This window comes from Lissotriton helveticus, chromosome 10, assembly GCF_964261635.1.
Source record: "Lissotriton helveticus chromosome 10, aLisHel1.1, whole genome shotgun sequence".
Lineage (NCBI taxonomy): Eukaryota > Metazoa > Chordata > Amphibia > Caudata > Salamandridae > Lissotriton > Lissotriton helveticus.
In genome coordinates, this window is record NC_136071.1 from 63,624,749 (window position 1) to 63,648,944 (window position 24,196).

General features: G+C 40.8%; 1 pseudogene; it reads left to right on the forward strand.

Moving 5' to 3' along the window:
- LOC144783910 (vomeronasal type-2 receptor 26-like) overlaps positions 1 to 24,196 on the forward strand; it is a 155,376-nt pseudogene that overhangs the window by 79,199 nt on the left and 51,981 nt on the right.

Here is a 24,196-nt window from a genome sequence, read left to right on the forward strand (position 1 = left end):
GGAAGTGCATAAGCATTTACTGCAACATTAGGTCATTGCACACATGTGATTGAAATGTGGGACCTTTTATCTTCTCTCTCCCCAGATTTCTGTTTTATTACCCAAACTTGGCTATACTCTGTGACCTTTTGCAGTATCCCATTGGCTTTCACAGGCAATTATCAAATAATCAGACTGCATGCAGAATCAAGATCGGAGATGGCATTTTGCCATTGTGGTTCAGGACTCTGGAAAGGTTCACTTAATTGATTCATTTTTATTTGAGTCGGTTGAATTAGGCATTTTTAAAACTTGAGCTGGTGGCTGAAGCCCATTGGAAAGGCGCACTCATTTACCACCCGCCAGTGCTATGTGCTCGAGTTAGACCCATGTAGAAATGCTGCACATTTCTTACATTTTCCAGTTTTCTCCACAGCAACATTTTATGTAACCGTTTGCACACATTTGCATGTGTACTCATGCTGGATTGGTTTCTCTGAAACTGGTCTGTTTATACATCTAGCTTCAGGCAACATTATCATGATGCCCAGAACACCATGGACAAGGACTGTACGAATGACATTCTATGATTTCTATCTTCATCCATAAGGCGAAAGAGCTATCTACATATTCATAACAATGAGAATCTATATGTGCATTGCAAGGATGCTTTTTATAATAAGTAAATAAGCATTTCCAAGGGTTTGCACAAGCTGCACTTCAGCTGACACTGAGGGTCCCTGCATACTGAGACTTCACCAAGCAGCAGTCTGCCATCTCCCTGAGGGGTATCCAGTTCATGACGAGGACAGAGTCCTACATTAGATTCCGCCAGGTAATGGAGGTGGATCATTTCGTGAGGGGTTTCTTGGCTACACACCTGCACACCTTCTAGGTACATGTAGAGGAGGGTTTTGCATAATAGGAGTACACCTGATTCCATCTGGTATCATATGTCTGCATATATGCAGTTTAGCACATGGTGGAACTATATCTGCTATTTAATCTTTTGGTGCTTATAATCACTTTCATCTGCTTCTGTCTATTGATTATCGCAGTACATGTATTCTATACAAAAGTAATGTTGGTTCAATAAATCTATTGAAAACATCCCAGTGTGTATTCTCTGTATAATTCTCTGAGAACAATGAGCACGAGTGACTGAGCAGAAGGGTTCCTGATCTGTTGGGCTGTGCCCCTTTGCGTCTCACCGCGGTGCTCTGTGATTCCAACACGTCCCCTCTGTGTACCCCACTCAGGACCTGTAACTTAAACTTGATGGTCACCCTGGGCTGTTGGTGTCCTTGGAACCTTGGTCCATTGTTGTAGGTGGGGCACCTAGTGACCATATGTGCCGCACCGCAATTGAGCTTAACATTGATTTTCTCCCCCGCCTTGTACCATAGGATACTGCACCTTTCAGTGTCATCACACTCCGGGAAACGTTGATAGAAGCCTTTGACCCCAACGGGGTGAGTTTGCGCCTTCTTAGCTGCTTTGTCACACTGATAATTTTAGAATCATATGTTTTGGTTTTATATCACCGCCTCACGCATGGTCACAGCATTACAGCGTGAAGCATGTTTCCCTCACTTGTTGAGTGTTGCACTGGTAATTTTTTATTTGTGCAGCAACCATTATGAACATCTACATTATTATGCTGTGATTTTCTGTTTGTTTTTACAGGTTGACCACCTTTATTTACAGGTACCACACTTAGGGTGCTGTGTGTGGTCTATCACTTACATGACACTGGACCACCATTTACAGTGTAGATAGAATTCACTTCGGTCCTGATGAATTGCTGTCGAGTTATAGTTGAAGACGTGGCCTATCAGAGGGAGGAGGAGGACTCCTGGGAGGTGCTGGACCAAGGAATGATGTGCCCTCTCAACCAGAAACCAGGGTGACAGCTTTCCCTGCAGCATCCAGGATGTGAGTCTCACTTTATGGAATTTCTCAGGGTGCAAGCATTCAACAACTTCTGGGAAGCATATGAATCACAGGTTATTCCATCTTGATCTGTTATCCGCATCCTCTGCATGAAAGCTCCAGGGTGGCAGTAGTGGAGAAGAGCTTAGATACAGATAATTTAAGTGCCACCACATCGTCTTCCAGCATCGAGACACCCCCTTCCACCTCAGAGAACTGCCAGCTACATTGAGCATGTCCTGACACAGGAGCTTCACGTCAACCCCCACTTCTCCTATCTTGGTATCCACAGATTGCCTTGATATTTGAATGGCTAGTAGTATAGTACTTAGGTTAATGGAGATGAGAGGGACTTATGCTGTCTGGATCGGCCATCCTGCCAGGATGCAAGATGCAGAGTTGTTCATGCCAAAATTACTTTTCAAAGGAGCTTCCTCCAGCACACATTCGCAAAGAACTTGACGCTAGCCTATTGTCCCCCCAGAACCCTTGGAGCCTTGGTAGGGAAAAGAAAGAAATTCAAGAAGCAGATGCGTAGTGAAGTCTAGAACCTTCTTCCACCTCCAATACTAGCATAGGAATAGATATTGGGCCCCAGACCAACTCTTCAGTACACTACTAGACCTGTAGACACTACAGAGCAAGGACTGCTCTGCTGCCAGATGACATCCCTAATGCTTACAACTTGCCCTGCTTATTTCATCCCATGCTACCTTGAGTGAATTAAAAGGTCTCCTTGCTGACCTCCTGTTCTGACAAACCAAGCTCCAGAGACGTCCCTGGGACTGCCACACTGGCCTGGTGCCACTGGAGCTTCCTGAACCTGGAAATGTACCTGCCTGAGCCCTTCCGGCCTCTTCTACAGTGTGTTCCTGATTCCCAAGAGGCGCCTCTCCGGGTCCTGGGCTCTTGGATGGTATCAGAGTGTACTCTTCTGATGTAAAAGGGAGATATCCAGAGGTTTTGGGCTATTAGTGACTATAAACGTGCCCATTTACGCAGATATTTTCTTGCCTGGGATGACCACCAACTTAGTTCTCCACTGAACCTGACTCTTCACCTGTGAGGACCAGCTACATACGATCTGCATTTCTCAGTACTGCATCAACAGACCGCGGTGATGGCCAATGCAAAGCTCCATCAAATACCATCCGCGATGCCCAACAAGATCTTCATGCTGCAGAGACAACCATATGCAATGCTTTCTCTCCTCCTCATGGCCTCCTTCACTCTGTAGTGAATTCTTTTCACTCGACATTGAAAAGGCACCATTTTACCACCCTTTGTGCTTTTATGTAGAGATCTTGTCACCCCTAACTACCATCACCTCAATTCTCCATTGAACATGACTCTTTGCCAGTGATTACTAGCAAAGAGAGATATGCGCTTCACGCTTCAGCTTCAACAGCCCACAGTGACTGTCAATACGAAATTGTAGCAATAACCGACTGCGACACGCGACAGGATATTAATGCTTCAGCGATGACCATCCACAACGCTCTCCATGTTCCTCACAGCCACCTTCACTCTGAACTTACCTCTTTGCACTTTTCCAGTGGGATTAACCTTGTCCCTGAATCCTGCCCACTGTTTATTAAGGTCAGATGAAAGATCTGGTTCTCCCCAAACTTTAGAATCTTTTATACGATGTTCTAGCATTGATTGCAGTAGAAAGTGTAATAGCAACAAGATGTGAGAAAGAGTATCCACATTTTAATAAATACCCGCACAATATCATAAATCGTAAAATAAGCCCACTAAACTAGGTCTAGCTCTCTAATATGAATATATGAAATCCATTCTGATCTAATGTCATTGGAGGTGGCAGAACAGCAATGAAAAGATTCATACATTTTCTACCTTCTGCGTCCAAGCAGAAACAGCACTGGATGTAGCAAATATGCTTCATCTGTAAGTTCTTGGAGGCCAGCAAATCATTACAAAACTAAAAGTACACATTTTTCTGTGTATGGTGTCAAATGTAAAATATAAATATACAGTGGTTAGTATGAAACAGCTGCAGCCACCTTCTAGAAGATAGAGACCAGGCCTAGTTAAGTGTAGTCTAGAAAAATGCATTTCTGAACATCTCAATGTGTTTGTTTCAACTGCAATAGATTTGTTTTGGAGGAGCATTTAGCAATACTAAGAACATTATATATATATATTTATATAGTCACACATAGACTTTACAATTAGAACTAAGCAAGAATTAAAAGTGCGTTTATAATAAGCAAAATGCAGTATGTAGTTATACTTGACTGTAACTGGCCTAAACAGCTGATGCAGTAATATTTTTCTATTGACATATTAGCCTAACCACAGTGCACAACGGAAAATGTTATGTTTCCCACCTTCGCATGGAGGTGAATTATTTTAGTGAATGAAATGTTCCTTGGATGTTTGTGGAAATCAATTAATGTAGAAGCAGAAGGAAAAATTAATAATACTAATGAATTTGATCAATGCTTTGCAAAAATCACATGAACTCTGTCAGTTGATAATTTCAGGTGATTTTAATAGTAACCTTATAAATAAACAGAATAAAAGAAAGAGGCATGAGGACTGGGGATGCCAATTAATAACGAGAAAATTAGATAGCCAAGGTTTATCAATTCTGAATGGCAACAAAATAGGGGATTCACCAGCGGCCAGCAGTAACCTGGTTCCAAGAATTGTCTCATTTAAAGTCTGCCCACATATAGAGAGTGACCACTTCCCGCAAATCACAACCATCAACATAGCCCTTAACCAAGCCGAAAAAATGAATACGCTGGTACAACAAACAGAGAAGTTTAACCTGCGGAAATTAAAATGGCAAGGAGGGCCATAATGGACACACTCAAGGAACTTATGAGTCAAATAGGGCCCCCGACAAAGAATAATAGCCTAAAAAGTTGGGAAGATCTGTGCCTTGTCCTCATCCAAAAATTTCCAGCAATAAAAGGAAACGAAAAAGGAATAGAAACCAGGAAGGAGCCATGGTTTAAATCCTCACTACGAGAAGAAAAGAGAAGGATAGCAAGAGAGGTGCGTCTCCAAGCTGCGGTGGCAAAAATGGGTAAGAAGACAGATAAGGGCAAACTGAAGGAATTATGGAACAATTACAGGAAGATGCTGAGGGAAGCAAAAACCTCATATAAAGAAAAAATCTGGACAAAACCACAGTGGGCAAGTAAATTGCCAAATAGCAGGGTATTCTGGGGTATCATAAATAAACTGACTAAGGGTTTAAATCTACTTCAAGAAGCAGGCATCAGTGAAAAAATGTGGACACAGCACTTACAAAACAGATACAGCAGTACGAAGTACGATAAGTGCAATATTGTAACAATCGCCTTAGAAGCATTGCAAGAGCAAAAACATAAGGTCACCAGAACAACCCAGCCAGAATATAAAGATCTAGAACAAACAGCAAGCTGCAAGGAGTCAAATGATCTGGTCGATATTAGGCAATTAAGAGGAATAATAAAAAGATTAAAAACTGAGGGGTCGGCAGGACCGAATGGGCTCTCCAATGCACTATTCAAACATGCTCCAGATTTCTGGGCTGACTATCTCACGCCGTTTTTTAATCAGATCTACAGACAGAATGATGTTCCCAAATCTTGGAAAGGGAACATCATACATCCAATATTCAAACAGGGAGATTACAATAACCCTGAAAGCTACAGATTAATATCATTGATCGATGTGGAGGCCAAATTATATGGATCATGTCTACTACTTCACCTGCAAGACTGGATGGAAGAAAGGAGCATACTCCCCACGTTTCAAATGGGCTTTAGACCAGGGATGGGCACCTTAACAAACTTGGCAACTTTGGCACTTTTAACTGAAAAAGCGGCAAAAAGGAAAAACAGTTGTTTGCATGTTTTGTAGACTTGAAGGCCGCATTCGACAGAGTAAGCAGAAATCATCTGTGGGAGAAACTAAGAGCCTGGGGACTGCCGAGTAAATTACTGGACGCAATAATAGCCCTATACAGTGAGACCTGGGTAAGAGTGAAATTAGGCAATGGACAAAGCACCACCGCCAGCATTTACACACAGCAAGTCCTAAAACAAGGCTGCGTCCTGGCCCCGTACCTTTTTAATTTATTTATGGCAGACATCATTAAGCACATGCAAGCAGCCAATTGCCATCAACTAAACCTTTCCAAAGAGCCAATACCCTTCCTACAGTATGCAGATGACATAGTGGTGCTGAGTCAAACCCCTATTGGGTTACAAAGAGGAATCAATAATTTAGTAAAATACTTGGACCAAGAATTGTTGGAACTAAATAAAGAGAAAACAAAGATTGTACGTCTAGTGGACCCGCAAAAAAACAAGTTTAAATGGTTGGTAAAAGGGACAATAGTAGAAGAACGAGCATCCTACCAATATCTAGGTTTAAAATTGGGGCAAGGTCCTACAAATAAGGAACACAAAATGTACCTAAAAGCAAAAAGGCAATCATTAATTTTTGCATATACAGTACTGTATAAAAAAATGGGCTGCCCGAACCATGTCCATCTGTTAAAAGTGATGGCAGCACAAATTTTCCCCACATTGTCATATGCTAAAGTAGTCTGGTGCGGTAAAGAGGTAGAACTATTAAATGAACTCCAGACGAAGGTATATAAAGCTGTTTTCGACCTACCAAAGTCAGCCTCCCCAGCTCAGGTTCGGCTGGAATTCGGCCTTCAGAATCAAAAGTTGCGAAGCATGAGCGGCTTTGTGAAGTTATGCCAGAAATTTCGTACATCTGAGCCGGAGTCATTGAATAGTCTATGCTGGAAAGAAATTAAAACCCAGATGGATCAAGACATCCCAAATTCATGGGGAACCCGTCTGAGAAAATCATTTCCAGAACTGGATATACAAACGATATGGGACAGCATGGTAGATTGAGCAGTATTTGGTAAAACAGTAAATAATACCTTCGTAGAAGATAAAATAACAACATAAAAACGCCGGAATGGGTGGACAGTGATCAATTCTAACGTGTCAACAAAGTCACAGGCTTACTGAGTAACCCATTTCAGGGCTGCGCTACAAAAGAACTTTATTGATTACCGGCTGGGTATGCATGATTCGAAAGACCTACAGCCTTCCTGGAAAAACAACCAACACGCAGCACACTGTCGCCTATGCAGTTTTCGTAATGAAACGCTAAATCACCTGCTGTGCGTTTGCTCGGCAGTTAAGGATCTAAGGAACCGGCTTTTAAAGCCCATTTTTAACAAATTAAACATTCGCACATGCAGGCAAGCGGTGATATGTTGGTTGGAAGGATCCTCCATAATCTTGGCTTGCCGGGGTGTAAAATATCTGGTAAAAGTAAGGAAACTTTTAAGGCAAGCCGATTTAGAAGAAGACAAAAAAGCATGAATAAGTTCGACATGGGCTTTATCTCAGCACTGGCAATAAGTGGACTCAACAGATAAAAGTAGTCGATCAAATTTTATTGTAAAGTGTAGCATCTGTTATAGGCACATTTGAGCTGACAGAACCAGGTTAATTCATCTTTGAACACAGCAGTTACCTGAGCACCTGGAAAAATCAGAATAACATGAACTTGAAATTCTGTTTAAATCATTAGTAACATCTTATGTGCTTTATTAATGTGGTTTAGATTTTTTTTTAAATTGCGCAGTTTTATTTGTTTAAATATTTTTCTATTGCAAATCATATACAATAAACTAGTGACTTGACAATTAATGTTTCTACTTACACTATGATTATTGTTAAGTGTTTTAAAACATATATAATTTAGAAGGATAATGTTGATGTTTCCTCAATGGACAGTGGTTTGTCTACGAGAATGACTGCCAAAATCCTTATACAGGGAATTGTTAGTTGATATCTAATTTATGTAAAGCTATTGTGTGCCTCGTGAGAAGAAGTTGATTGGCTGGCTGAAGAAGGAAGACTTCGTGAAATGCAACATTGATATGTATGCATTGTGTATATTATTGCGTGTTTCGAGAGTAGGCTCAGAGGAGATTTTGGCACATTGGAGACCAGAACTTTTCTTTTCTTTGCCACACCACAGACTCTTGAACATTTTTTAACTTATCTTCATGAGTAGTTCCGCCTTTGATATTTCATTCATATACAAGCTTTATGCTTATGTTCTCACTCCCTCATTCTGATTAATAACTCTCCAGGCATTCTGCTTGATGCCTTTCTTCCTACTATTAGAATAGGGATACTTTCCTTTATGGAATATGCTTAATGCATTTGATGATTTTGAATAATTTAAATGATAAGCTTAAAATGCAGAGTGAAATAAAGATTAGACACTAAATGTTGAGTTAATAAAACCTTTTAACTCAAATCAACCCCTCATCATTGACTGAAATAGTATTATGATTTTAAAAGATATTCATGTTGTGCAGCTCCAGGTTAATCTCATTCAACATCAAATATCTGTAGACCTAATAGAAGGGTTATCTCTCTAAACAGATGATATTGCTTTCTCATGAATCCTATATTTAACCAAAACTCCCTTCTTCAGCAGTGTTAACCTACACATATGATTCAAATGTGAAATAACTTCCAGAATAGAACAAACTTAATTTCTCATCAGCAGCAATAATCCTAACATCTGGAATTCACATTGGTGTCCACTTAAGTTTACTCCGTCCTACTCACATTCCGGTGACTTTTGTTCACAGCATTTTTGATTCTTCACTCACTTTTAAGCTGTAGATTTGTAAGGTCTCTAGCACAGAGATTACAATTCAATTCTGAATTTAAGTTTTGTTACTCAAACGAGGGCCACCTAAAAACAAGATGACAGAGTGTGGCTTTTCATAGCCTTAGAAATGGATGTATGTCGTTACTACGCATGCATTTACAACGCATGCCTTTACGACGCAACTTTTACAATGCAAGTCGTTACAATGACTTGCGTTGGGGGGCGCTGGATAGTGAATAGTTTAATTTACTATTCCAACTCCAGTCCCCGTGGATAGTAGGGAAGGAGTTGGATAGCAAATTAAACTATTCCCTATCCTGGAGCGCCCCCAGCGCAAGTCATTGTAATGACTTGCGTTGTAAAAGTTGCGTCGTAAAGGCACAGTGTTGTAAAAGTTGCGTAGTAAACGCTGTTCCCCCTTAGAGATATGTACCCCTTTAACGTATTACTCTGCGTGAAAGGGGCGTTCCAGGGGTGGTGCTGTGGGTGTTTCCATGCAACGTCCATGGAACCTGACACAGGGAAGCAGTGGCAATGAGGAGAAATACTTTTATTTCTTCACGTTTTTTTCCTCTTTCTATGTGTGCTGCATTCCGTAAAAGAGAAAAATGCTATCAGGGATTGTTTTTGTGTAGGAAGGTGTCCCTTCCTGCACAAAAACAATCATCCCCCCAACACAGGCACCCTTGCACCATGATACAAAGATGCCTGCCCTGGTACATGGCAGTCAATTGTGTGCCAGCACAGGGGAAAGCACCCAGACGCGTCGTATTGTTGTTAATATGATGCTTATCTGTGCTTTTAAAATGATGCGGCTCGGTGCAGCAAAATGCCTTGCGGCGACCCACTGTATCAATTTTTCTAAAAGGGGCCCCAAGAGTTTTTTAAGAACTTTTGTATACTTAACCTCTTTTTCAAATAAAAGTTCCCCTGCCACTGCTGCTGAATAGATATTATTCTTTAAAACATTGTGCTTAAAAAAATGAGGCACCTTAACATAACAGCAACCTAAATGCAAATTAATATACATTCTTGAAACCTTTTGGGATGATAAAGGAATTCTCCTGCCGCTGCAGCAAAACCTGAGTGCAAATTATTTAAATTCTCAAAACCTTTAGAAATCTATAATAACTTTTTATTTTTAGGGTGATAAAGGAAATATTGTGCGGCTGCAACTGATTTAATGTTGGTCTTTGAAAACATTGGCCTTAGAAAGTGGCGATGCAAAAGGGTCAGTGTGGGACAAACAAAAAGCACATGATTGAGATCCTGGATCCCCATCTTATACAAGTTGCACTATTTCCCTTTTTCTCCAGAAGAGCACCAGGTTATTGTTAGCACATTTAGCAGAAGTAAATTCACTCAAAATAGTGACCAGAAATGATGAAGACCATGGTCATAGTTCCAGGTCAGGTACTGCTGAGCTACCTTAAAGTGACAGGAAGAAATCACCACCTCTAGCTTTTTCTTTGACATAGAGTATATAATATCTAAGCAATGACTACTAGAACTAGAGGCATCCTTTACATAGCTTTTAAATTATATCTGAGAGACAGATGCCAGTGCCACTTCCTGCAGTTTAAATTCGGTTAAGGCCAGGACAAAGTCACTCATAGATTCCTTTTTACTATTCTTAAGCTGAAAGTTCCACTGGATCACGCTGACCAGCCCCTGTACATGGGAGCTTATCAAACCAAATTCAAGCCTTATTGCAGGGGTCGAAACAGAAAAATTTAAATGAAAACGTTTTTGTCAAATTTGCCTTTCCATTTTGTCTAGAAAATCCCACTTTGTAAAATTAACTGATTTGATGACATATAATAGTGTCAGGGGAACTTTCAACTTGAAAACAGATAACAAATGAATAAAGAGTCTACGTCCATTACATTATAGAATGCTTGTAGCCCATTGGCATGCGCAGAGGCCTTAGAGGAACAGCGCTCGCTATGTGCCTTTTCCAGCATGTTATAATTTTCCCTAGGTAAGGATAAGAGTTTATGACCTCCAGCTCCTCTGGAACTAACTACAGATATTGCTGCTTGTCTTCCGGGCTTTTCTACTTTTTAGGATTAATACCTTGCTCATTGATACATTGATATTCAAGTAATGAAGTGTGGCATACTGCCATGAAGAAACCAGTCTATATACAAACCCTTGGAGTTAGGTCCACAAATGCGATATCATCTGCATACGTCAAGGAAGAAAAAGGACAACCCTCTCTCCCAGGAGCCTCCTGCGTATTAATTGCTAGGCAGTCGGGAAGGTCAGGAAGATACAATGAAGAAATTAATGGAGCCAGCCGGCAACCCTGTTTCAGACCATTTTTAGTTGAAATTATTAAGGATAATCCTCAATCCCCGACCAGCAACAGCTGACACCAAGTAGAGGAATGTAGAGTGAATATTAATGAATGGAGAATCTCAGGCATACCTAACATGTTTAGGTTTTTGCATAATGTTGGACAGTCCATCCTGTCAAAAGCCACAGAAAAATCTATGAATGTCACATATACATTGAGCTGTCAAACTGAAGTATACTTTTCTGCTATGAGTTTCAACATGCATATGTTATCATGTGTACACTGTTTCTTTCTAAAACTAACTTGTTAAATAGGGAGGATCCTTTCCTCTTTTGAACCACTCAATGAGATGTTCCAAGTTACGCCTAGCAAATATTTTCCCTACCGCATCCAGGAAGGCTATTTGGCGATAGTTACCAGGGAGATGTCTTGGGCCCTTTGTATGTAGAAGAATTAGAATGCTTCAAAACCAGTTGGGGGTTACAACATACTGATAACAGTGGGCAATGAGGGGGGTAAGATAAGTGGCCCACAACATGGTCACTATCACACACATTTTCATATTATAAATTCTTCGTAAAGTGGTCTACTTTCTTCCCCTGAATTAGAGACAACTAGTAATTCAGGTTCTCATTCATTAATGCTTAGTCTCGTGTAATTTCCTATACCATGAATCAACATCTGTACCAAGTGCAAAACTCACCATTCTGCCTTATCCTAGGGCTTCCCTCTGAGTCTTTGACCTCTTACCATTTCAGTGTTCTTTTCCGTCTTCCTGTGACCGAATCAATTCTTTGCAAGGCTCTTTGTATTAGTCTTTGCTCCAATCATAGCATTGTTCCTCTTTACATTCAGGATTATCTTTGATGCTACAGACCAGGTAGACCTCTATGGTCCTGTAACTACTTTTTCCTGCAGGGCCTTTACTTTTCAATTGTTGGAGTAGCAGGCAATCATTTTCTTACCTTGGCTAAATACTGGAACTTGTTTCCCTCAATATTTGGTCAATCACTAACTACCTTTTTTTCTGTCACCAACTGAAATCCTTTGTGTTCAGGCTGATAGTACCCTAAACCTCGCAGAAACCATTTACACGTATTACCCTAAGTGCCAGGACACCTCTTGGAAAGACTGCTTTCTACAATGGAAGTGAGAATTGGGTTTTGGTTTCCCATAACTGGTCACCATCTTCTTGGAAGATGAAATGCATTGAACATTCACAATTTGCAGCTGATTGGTTCTTTTGATAGATTATATTAAGTAAATGTCATTTGCGCATTTAGCAATTGCTTCACAGAAATGGCAGAATTCTGTCAGATAGGGACATAAAAAACAATCTAAATAAAAATAGTATATCAAGCAAACACACAACTAATTTTAATAAATTACCAACGTGTTTTATGCAACAAATCGGTGTAAATATATGTTTCTCTAAATAAAGATTGCAATATAATTTAACTAATATCTCCTTATTATTTCTCCTCCTTTTCAAACTCTTTCCTTCCCTCTTTCCTTCTTCTTTTTTCCTTCTTTTTCTCCTTTTTCCTTCCTTTTAGTCTATCTCTCATCCCCTTATTCACTTTTTATTTCTTACCCAAATTTCTTCTTCATATTTTCTGGCAAGTGTTCCTTCCTCCCGGTCACATTCTTTATGATTCATGTCCTTCATTGCGTTCATAGCCCCTTACACAGCTAAATACTCTTTGTCTTCCAGCCTATTGGAATGTTAAAGTTGATTAAAGCTGTATAGAATAAAAACCATTAATTAAGTACAATAACCCCTCATAAAAATGTGGTATATATTTTTTTATTAATTAGAATCTTGCTTTTCTTTTAACAGATCAGCTATGCTGCTGCACTTCCAATCCTCAGCGACAAAGTGCAGTTTCCAGCTTTCCTACGCACAGCGACCAGCCTCTCGATTCAGCCCCATGCATTGGTACAGTTAATGCTCCAATTTGGTTGGACATAGATAGGAATTCTGACCTCTGATAATGACCTTGGCCTCCAAGGCAGTCAAGTGCTAAGGGATGAGGCAGCAAAGAATGGGATCTGTATTGAATTCTTTGAGATTCTTCCCACACAAATCACCCAGGCTTTCTTATCCCACATCATTGATATTGTGGAAAGATCCACTGTTAATGTTATTGTGTGCCACACCTATATAATGCAAATCATGCCAATTCTAAAAGAGATATCTAAGCGACAGATATATGGAAAAATATGGACAGGGGTTACAATGTGGGTTCCTTCTGCAGTGTTTTCCGAGAGAGACTTATGGGTTTCATTGAATGGCACATTGGGGTTTGCTTTGCAGAGTGGGGGCATCCCTGGATTTACAGAGTACCTCCTCAATAAACAACCATTAAAAGACACTGAGGATATTTTCCTAATGAGAGCATGGGAGGACTTTTTCAGTTGCAAATGGCCACCTATATTAAATGGCACCACAGCTGGAAACATGACAGAAAGGAAAGGGATCTGCTCTGGTACAGAAAAGATACAGTCTCTTGATACCTCAGTGTTTGATGTAAATGATTTCAGGTTCGCCTATTGTGCACATGTTGCTGTTTATGTGCTGGCCAAAGCACTGCATGATCTGCTTCATTGCAAACCACAAGAAGGTCCCTTCACTAACAAGTCATGTGCAGATCCTGTGAATTTTCAACCATGGCAGGTGAGTCACCCATGTATTGTGTGGATGTGACTTTTTTTTATCAGCCAATGCATATTGTGCCTCAATTCCCTCTGAGTTATACCATTACTTTAAAATAATTCCTCTTCTAGTACTTAAAACACGATGAATTTAACCCACCTCCTCAGACCATCTGCTGTCCAACCCACCTAAAGGTTAAGACAACACACAAGCATGTGGCACACCCCTGTAAAGGCTGTGCTTTAAGAGCACCATATACACCTAGGCCCCCATTAGGATGGCGGGCGGACTTTGCCCGCCCGCCACCCTTGCGGAAAACGGGATCACCCACCTTAAGGGTGGAGGTCTCGACGTTAGCATCCCTCATTTCTAACATTGTGGCGGGCGGTGCTCTCTGCACCGCCCGCCACAATGCCAGAATTGCATGTATGCATTTGCATACACGAAGCGGCAGGCATCGCGCGGTGCCTGCTGCTTCGTGTATGCAAATGTTGGGGGGGTACCACAGATACCCCCGTGTGCATCCCCACCCCTCCTTCCTTCACTCCGGCAGGGGCCCCCCAGAGTGAAGACCGAATGCCGATGCCGCCACGGAAAGGCATCTGAATTGGCCCATCGTAATATGGCTGGCGGTGTCTATTAGACGCCGCCACCATATTAATCCTTTTCCGCCCCGGCCTCAAGGCGACAGGGGCGGAAAAGTGGCGGACAGTCTTTCTGTCCGCCGCGGTTCCCCCGCCATAGTAATATGGTGGGGGGGAATTCACTTGCGGATGTCGGGCAGATTGCCCCCGCCATCCTGGCGGGGGCAATCCACCCGACATCCTAATGGGCCCCATAGTGTCCTGTGCCTAATTTCCAAACATTCATCAAACAAAGCCATATGTGCATTTGTTTTGGGACCCTGAAAGAGGAATACTCAACTAGAGCAATGATATCATTGATAGGGGATAAAGGAATAGTCAGTCAGAAAACTTTATTCCGTCATTATGACCATAAAAGCCCAATGCATACAGTACAGAGATTCATATTACGTGCATGCCAGTAATTCATTGTAAACATAGCAGCAGCTGACACATTAAAAGTGTGCCCGTTAGATGTAGAAATTAAAAGTGGACCCCAGTCATATCACATGAAAGTACAAGTGCATACAGTGCAAAAAAGCAGCTTTGCGTCCAAGACAATGATTCTTTGTGTGCACAGCAACTATTGCCAAATCAAATAATGCCTACGTAATATAGAGATTTAAAACAGAATTTCAGAAATAGAAGAAAAAGATGAAAGAAAAAAAGAAAAACGTAATTCCATTAAGATGAATTCCCACTTTGGTTGCACAGTGGACCCACTGTATAATCACAATGGTGTAGGAACAAATCAACAAAATACTTAAATAATAAACATAATATATAGCTACAAAAATGCAATAAAGGTTCTGAGGATATGCCTTATCCGTTCTTCATTGCGTACCTTCTGATAATCCACGTTTTCCCCAGAAATGTGGCCACTGCACAAACAACTCGTGGCCTGGAATTGGTTTTTAAAATGCGTAGTGCTTCTTGGTGGCATCAAGTTCCCAACAACCCACAGACAGGGGCTAACCATTTCGTTCTTGGGGATTTGTACAGTGGACAGACAAACAAATGCGTTTGATTGTCAATCAATACCGGGGCAACCTGGGCAATGCTGAGTTGTGGCAGAAGGCCGCTGCCATGTCACTGTGGAAGAATTCACAGGAAGGGTGACAAATCTTAATTGGATGTAAAGTATCCTCTCATGGGGAATCGCGACAACCTCCATATATTGCTCATATGCACATGACAACTTGAATTCCAAGAATTCTAGTGTAAGGCAGCCTGCAGACGAATGGGTGGCGGTTGTCTGCCACACCCAGTTCCAATGTTGCGACTTGACCAATTCTCTGCTAGGCAATAGGCTGGAGTCAGGGGCTTCCCACAGGTTTCTCAGGTCTATAGCTGAGAGCAGTGTCTGGACTTCGGTGAACCAATCAATTCTTTTGATGCATTCAAGTTTGTGAACTTCTTCGAGGGCAACTACATAGTCAGCAAGCTCAGGGGTTTGTTTTTGGCGCAACCAGAAAACAAGAGGGCAAAGCCTTGCTTTATCCGCTTTCATTTTTCTGCCCATATCTAGCCTTAGTGGAAGGAGTGGAGTACTCTGGGGGAGACAACAAAGAGATCTTAAAAAGTTTTTCTCAATTAAAAGGCCCTCTAGGTGGTCAAACTCCCAGAGTTCAGCCCCCTACAAGGCAGAGCCTACCACCTTATGGTCATATATCTGAAATGGAGCTGCAATCAGTCTAGTTTGGGAGGACCTATGCTCCTTTAGCAGAGCCCTGTGGTTTTCTTCTGCTGTAGGATTCGCTTTGTAATATGATGTTTCCAGTCCATTTTCTCAGAGAGGGTCACGCCCAGATAGTCAAATGTGGCCACTCTCTCTAGTGGTGTCCCCCCAACAACAATTTTCCTTTAAATGATTTGTGTGGTTTCATCAACAGGAGCTTGGTTTTCGAGGTATTAACTTCCAAACCTCTCATTTCAAAAAAGATCGTGAAGCTATCAAGAAGGAGTTGGAGACCACTGGGATGTCTTAGAGACCAATAGCATATCGTCCGCAAACAATAAAGTTGCTACTTTGGCACTCCCCAATATGGGAGCGTCGGTGTGGACTTCCGCTAGATGTTTGGCCACCCCATTAATGAAGAGCGACCCCCCTATCAATTTTGATTGAGTCTGTCAATTGCCCTTGGTCCCCCCAGCAAACCCTTGAATAGTTGTCCTCGTGCAGATGGATGATCAACGCGAGGAACTCTATTGGAAGCCCCAATTCCTGTAAGACGATTCATAATTTTGGCCTGGGAATGAGGTTGAAAAGCGACTTTAGGTCAATGAATGAAATATAGAGACTGCCTTGCTCTATGGTCACTGTTTTCCAGGCCAGTAGAGAGAATCAAAAGACCTGATCGATGGTACTGACTTTCCGTCTGAATCCGGCTTGGAAGGGGGATAGAATGTTGTTCTCCTTCATCCATGCTGTGATCTTAGTAAGAAGGGCACGGGAGCAGACTTTCTGAGCACCATCGATCACATGTTGACCTCAAGATAGGGTAATATCTATATCCCTATTTCACTTTGCTTTTTTATTCCTATCCACTGGGGGCTCCAGAATAAAGTTTTTCGCCAACCAGGACATAGTTTTAAACACTTAGTAGTACTATAGATGCTGTAGAACACCTCTGCTCCATTCCTATGGAAGAGTCAAAGCCCACACTGGGTATCTTGCGGCCCCAGTGTGCGGAGGGGACTCTATGATGAAGGATGTCACCCTAGAGTGAGTGAGGGTTCTCGTCTGAACACAAGCAGTGCTCCTCATTTCCCTTTGCATCTATTTACCCCCGTCCATCGTGTGAGTTGATTCAGTTCAGGGCAGTATGGTTGACCTCAAGTGAATAATGCTCCCTTTAGCCACCCCCCCTTGTGTGAAACAAAAAAGGAAAAGCATCCTCATTATCATCTTCCTCTTGTCTGTCCCTATTCAGTCATGAATTGCAGCAAGCAAGTGGACTTAGCATTTGTAAAGGGAAACAGTATAGTCATGAAATTGTGGCGGAATGTTTTATCCCAGTTCTTAGCTTCATATATGATCTAATTCTTCACAGAACTGTGCATAAGAAATTGAAGGTCAATGACTGATCAATCTGAAGACAAAGGCACCCACTGCTGCTAAGGTACTATACTGCAGAGGAGACACCCAGCATCACTTCGACATATGACAAAAGCCATACAATTTTCCTTTTTTGTATATACGTACGAGGTCAGAAATCAAGATCAACTATGTCCTCTTCCTCCTCCTCTTCCTCTTTCTTATCATTCAGTATCATCTACCTTCATCATGTCTAAGAAAATAGGAGGCTGAAGAGAAATAGCGAAACAAATGGAAGGGAAAGTGGTACATGCCATCTATTTTTGCGCCAGTTTCCAATCACTTTATCCTCAAACAATTCTATCAGGGTTTTTTTCAGCAGTCCTTAGGCAGAAACTCCTGTGAAGCAAAGGATCTAATTCATTCCCAACCTGCTTTCTCACAGTAGAAAGGAGAATTCAATCATTTCCTTCAGTGCTTCTGGCATACCAGACTGCTCAGTGTTTCCAAACTTTCTTACACACACTGACCAAGTAAGAAAACTGCAAGCTCCTATTTTGGGGCTGGCTCTTTCCAAAGCAGTACACAAGTCCTCACCAATACAAAATCATATGAATAGGAATTTCAAATGTACATGCAGGCACCGCCCAATATAATCAGCCACAATATATTTGTAACTCAATGGATGCAGGAGAAAGGTTATAGTATCCTCAGAGGAGGCATGTAGCCCATGTATGGAGAGTTGCATAGGACTGAAGGGTAGCCCTGCATTACCACCATGTCTGAGACTCCTTACACTGCAAACAATAGAATTAGCAAGAAACCGTAAGAAGCATACTGCCTATGCCTACTTCACTATACATCATAATCTTGAGTCCGCTACCCACAGAATCCACTGATGAGGAAGCATCTCTGTGTGACCGTAGCACCAGCAAAGCCCATCCATAGCTAGGAGAGCATAACAGGCATCAGCTCTGTGAACAGCAAAAGCAGTGAAACTCATCTACCTTTCCCATTTGCAGTGAGGAGCACATTTCCAGAACCTAGGCAGGAAGACAATTAATGGTCATAAAATAAGTCCATTAGCATCTCCATGCCAAGGACATGATTAAACTATAAAAGTAGGTTTCCCGATCCCGAGGGACAATGGGGATTGGTTGAAAGCAGTGAGTCAGATACAGCAGAAAGGTAGTAGGGGGGAGGCCACAAAGGGCAATCACCCCTTTAAGGGAGGTGAGAAGATTGAACTGTATCTCTGGATGAGGGGTCTTCACATAACAGCCGAAGGTCTGAGAAAAGAAAATAATAAGTGAGCTCAAAATATGTTGATAACATCAAAGCGGACATGCACTTCCAATTGCTGATATTTCAGTGAATTTCAATTTCATACCACAGTTAAAATACATGCACTATAGTATCATTCCATGACATTCCACTGTCCTTAAATATTGCTTTCATTTTATGTTATATCAATATCTTCATATACAATTCTAACATTGTATGCTATGCTTTTTGTTCAGATGTTGCACTATGTAAAGAATGTCCACATAAGAACCCCTGCTGGTAATGAGTTCTTATTTGATTCCAATGGAGACTCCCGGCCATTCCTGGAATTATTAAATTGGCACATGAACTCTAATGATACCAGCAGATTTGTGAAAGTGGGGACATTTGATGCCACTTCCAATCCAGCTCTTAAATTAAAGAATCATAAGAACTCCATTGTATGGGGAAGAAAACTGAATCAGGTGAGCATGATTTTGCATGAAGATCAGGAACACTTTCCAGATGCATCTCTCTAAGTCACAAGTTACAATTAAAGTTATTTTGCTATCATTTGAAACCCCTGATTTGGCTCAAAAGGTGTAGGGATTGAGATATCAAAATCTCCTCTTTTCAGGATAAGGGCTTTCCATCTTTACTTGCATCTGAGGCTTTTAGTCCAACTACTTGAAATATCTACATGAGGTCTCCGCATTTGCAATCATCATTTAGAAAAGATCACAATTTAGGAGTAGCAGGGAATGAGAGAGTAACAAAAACAATTATACAAGATAACCAATCAGAAAAGAAGACTTTAACTCACTCTGTATATTCTAGCTTGAGGAACTAGGAATATAAGCCAACAAAACCGCACAAGTTTAGTCACAGCGATCAATGACTCAGCAAAGCCATGTAGCCTATCTGCTCGAATAAACTGACTGATCATGGCTCCCTATCAGCCTGAAGATTGGAAATTATGCTTGATTAGGGCCAATAACATTCCACTTCCTATAAAAAACACAAACCTGGCTACAAAACAGTCCATCTTGCACCATGGAGCATGGGTGCCTGCATTGGTGCTAGGTTGCCGAAATGGTGTCAGCACAGGGGGAAAGGACAGAAATGCACTGTATTGGATAAATACAGTGCATTCCTGCCCTTTCACTTTGATGAAGGGCAGTGCAGCAAGGTGACTTGCTGATCTGATCAGCCCTATGCTAAAACACCATTAATGAGGCCCATGATTTGGCTAACATAATTATGCCTGACTCTGATTCAGAAAATCGGAAATGATTGCAATAAATCCTGGAAAAATGTACAACTCTGTTGGAGGAGTTTTCCTTACTAGGACCAATGCAATACCAACTTGGGAGCAATAGTGCATGGTGCTTCTGGATCAGTATCACAGAATATAAGACAGTTGCATACAACATCACAGATAAGGGCAAGCAGTTATGCATGTTGAAGAAGGAGCTGAATAGAGAGCACCACCAATTGAAAAAACAACTACTCCTATGAATCACAGTCAGCCAAGGTGTGAAACCCTTGAACATCCTACAAAAATGTCAGGCTGAAGAGCAAGCACTGACAGGTTTTGGGCAACACTGCTTTTGTAAAACAGGTAGCAGAAGAGAATTCTGGAAAATAATTAACAGTGTTGCTAAGGACTACACCGCCACTTTTGTACAGCATTTAAGGACGCATTGTCAAATAACTTCAGTGGCGACAGTTCGAAATGACGAACACAGCGATGATTTTGTGTATGTCAAACAAGAACACCTGCCGGAGTTACAGTACTTGTCTGGACTCCTGGAACAGGCCCTTCACCACCGTCCACAAAAGCAAAACACATGTTCCTTTACAAATTGTAATAAAGAAATGCAGATCCAACTGTGCCACTGGTCCCACTGGGCTTCCGTCTGACCTTTTTCCGGCTCAATACTGAATTTTGGGCAAAGAAATTCCTAACCCTTTACAGTGCAGAGAGTTTGCAACAGATCATACCCGACTCCTGGCATCGCAGCATAATCCATTCAGTTTTTAAAGGGGGATAGAAGGGGTGCCTCAAATTACCATCTGATCGCATTGCTTAGTGTGGAATCTAAGGGGCAGATTTACAAGCTAATTGTGACACTATTACGCAACGGTTGCGTCACTTTTGGGACGCAGCAGCGGCGTAAACAATGCGCCATGTTGTGACACATTTGCAACAGGACTCATCTAGGGAGATGCATCACGTTGTAAAGCCCTGCGTCTCATTAGACCTACGTCATGTATAATGTATGCACGGTGGGATTTCTGACGCAACAAAGCCTCATAAAAGTGACGAAGTGAAATCTACAAGATTTCACTGAGTCACTTCTACGACGTCACTGCATCAACACCTTAAGCTTGCTTGAAGCAGATGTAAGGATAGACGCAGCATAATAGGAATATGCATTCCTGAGTATTGCTGGAGTTGCGTTGTGCTTGCGACACGACTCCACAGCTGGGATTCGGGCAACATTACTCCACATACTAGCACGCATGAAGATTTATACCACCGTGGGTTCGAAGCAGGGGTGTGCTCTTGCACCCTTGCTGTTCAACCTTTAGAGCTAGTGCATCTCCTGAGATCTTGATTTAAACTGGAATCCACTAAAACTATGCGGTCAAGCACTAACCCACATTCTATATGCTGGTAATCTACTTTTTTGTTGAAATTCAAAATATTTTATTGAAATGTTTTTCATAATAAACAACAAGCAAAGACATACAAAAAAAAGAATATTAATTCAAAAAATCTCGTACAATACATATAATACAATATTTTCTTTTTCATTTCAATAGATATGAGGATAAACGTGTTCATAGAAAAACTAAAAAGGTAGAGGAGGGGGAGGGAAACATTAAATAGCAAATTAGTATTATGAATAGAGCTACTATGCAATATCAATTAATAGAATAAAAGAACAGTAAAAGGGGAACAAGCAATAAATATACCATTAATTTGATAAATAAATATCAACAAGAATCCAGAATGAATGATAAGAAATAGAATTATGACAAACCCCAGACAATGATAATTGTGCACCGCTTCTTGTAAAAATAACCCACGACAACCGAGCATGAACTGATAACTTTTAAACATCTTTCTAACAGAAGGTAATGGATTTTAACGCAGCTGAGATTAAGAAATTAAAAAGTTTACATTCAAGATCACTTAAATCCTGCGATAAAATAACAGATTTGCATATTAACATTTTATATGATATGTCTTCATGAATATTTAGAATCTTTTTAATAATATCCCAAACTTCTGTCCAGAATTTGGAGATTAAAGGACATGTAAAAAGCATATGTTGTAGGGAGCCAGAGTGTAATTTACAATGCCAACATGTATCAGATTGAAGAAGTTTAGCCTGAAATAAACGTATTGGAGTCCATAAGCAATTAAGTCAAATATAAGAATTAGTTTCGAAAAGCGAAACAGGTAACCATCCAGATATATTACTAAGCCATATATTTTCCCATGTAACAGCAAACAAGGAAAGCGATAGTTCATTATTTCGGAACGTTGCAATCATATTTATGTTACTTCCTAGAGTATTGGACGATTTTTTATATAGAATAGAAACACCGTGAGCACTTGTTGATATAGTTTGAATGTAAATGGATAAATCAGCTTGATTATTAGATGGAACAGCTTGCCAAAAAGAATTTAAAATCGAATTACTTAAATAATCATATAAGTTAAGAATTAGCTAAACCAAACTTTGGTGCTCATTAGGATGGCGGATGGACCTGTGTCCGTCCGCCACCCCAGAGGAGGAGGGACCGTCAACAGGGGCAGCGGCGGTCACTCCAGTGCAATTAGGATGTGACCGCCACCCTGGCGGTCACATCCTCAATATTTAACATTGCGGCGGGTGCTGCTTGAAGCAGCACCCGCCGCAAGGTTAAATATGCATGCTTCGCATTTGCGTGCACAAAGCGGCAGGCACCGCGCGGTGCCTGCCGCTTCGTGCACGCAAATGCAGGGGGGTACCATAGGTAGCCCCATGTGCACCCCTCACCCCCCCACTCACCCTGGGTGCCCGCAACAGGCCCCCAAAAAAATCACCTTATGCCTTTGCACAGCGGAGAAGCCGCCATGGAAAGGCATCTGTTAACCCCCATCCTAATATGGATAGCGGTGTCTGTTAGACACCGCCTCCATATTAGAGCTTTTCCACCACGGTCGTAAGGCGACCGCGGCGGAAAAGCTGCAGGCGGTCTTCCTGACCCCCCAGCCATCCTAATCTGGCGGGGGTCTTTGAAGGCTCCGCCGCGTTTTTTCAGCATCCTCCGGGCCGGCGGACACTTCCGCCGGCCCGGAGGATGCGGAAAAACCACAATCCTAATGAGGCCCTTTGTTTGTAAATTCTCAAAAGGGATAAAAGTGTTATTAGAATAAACATCTATAAGATAAAAAAATACCAGCTTTAATACATGAAAACCAGAAACTAATATTTCTATTCAATTTAATAACATTGCTATACCATAAAGATAATTCATCAGTATTACAAATGGGATATTGAAAAATTTAATCTATATCATTGAAAATCATTTTAGTGGATTTGAGGATATTAGATTTATGAAAAACTGAAGACTTGTTAGACATTGTTAACAGAGTGGATACTGGAAAGGGTTTCACAATGGATTTTTCAATGTGGAGCCAAGTAGGTGGATTATGGAAAAAGGATTGATTAAACCATATGGCACTTTGTTTTAAAATAAACGCTTTATGATAAAGACGAAAATCTGGGATACCAAATTCAGCATTACATTAAGATATTTTTTTCTTTTTATAACTAATGCGGTGTGCTTTGTTATTCCAAAGAAATTTGGAAAGAAGCTTATCAACATCTTTATAAAATTTTAATGGAAATTGAGTGGCGATCATGGCAAGGGTTTAAAAAAATTTAAGAGCAATATTCATTTTAATAGATTCCAATCTACCCCACCATGAAAGATGAAATGAAGACCATTTAGACGTTTTATCTTTAATATAATCTAAAACAAAGTTACTGTTTAAAGTTAATGTTGATTTTATAGATGAAGAGAATAAAATGCCCAGCTATTTAAAGTTATTCTTTTGCTAAATAATTTTATTCATGGAAGTCATAACAGGAGTACAGTACACATTTAAAGGAAAAAAAATCTGTTTTGTTAGTGTTTAATTTGTACCCAGACACCATAGAATATTTTGTTAATATTTTTTATTAAGGAAGGAAATGAGAATAGTGGATCACTGATAAATAAAAGTACATCATCGGCATACGCTAGGGTTTTAATAATAACATCCTTAACATTGATTCCTTTAATAGTATCACATTTTCTTATAGTTGCAAGAAAGGGTTCAATACCGATTAGAAACAATAGTGGGGAATGGGGACACCCCTGAGGTGTACCTCTAAAAAGGGAGAATTCATTTGAAACTTGGCCATTAATAAAGAAACGTGCAGTAGGAGCAAAATATAAAGCTGAAACCATGCGGATAAAAGTGTCACCAAAATTAAGAGACGATAAAGTATGAAATAAAAATTGCCAATGAAGTTTATCAAAGGCTTTTTCAGCATCCAAAGCCATGACTCCTGAAGGACTAGTCAACGTATGACCTTGTTCAATGACATGTAACAAAGTTCTTGTATTATTAGCTGAATATTTATTTTTCATAAACCCAGATTGATTTGGAAGTA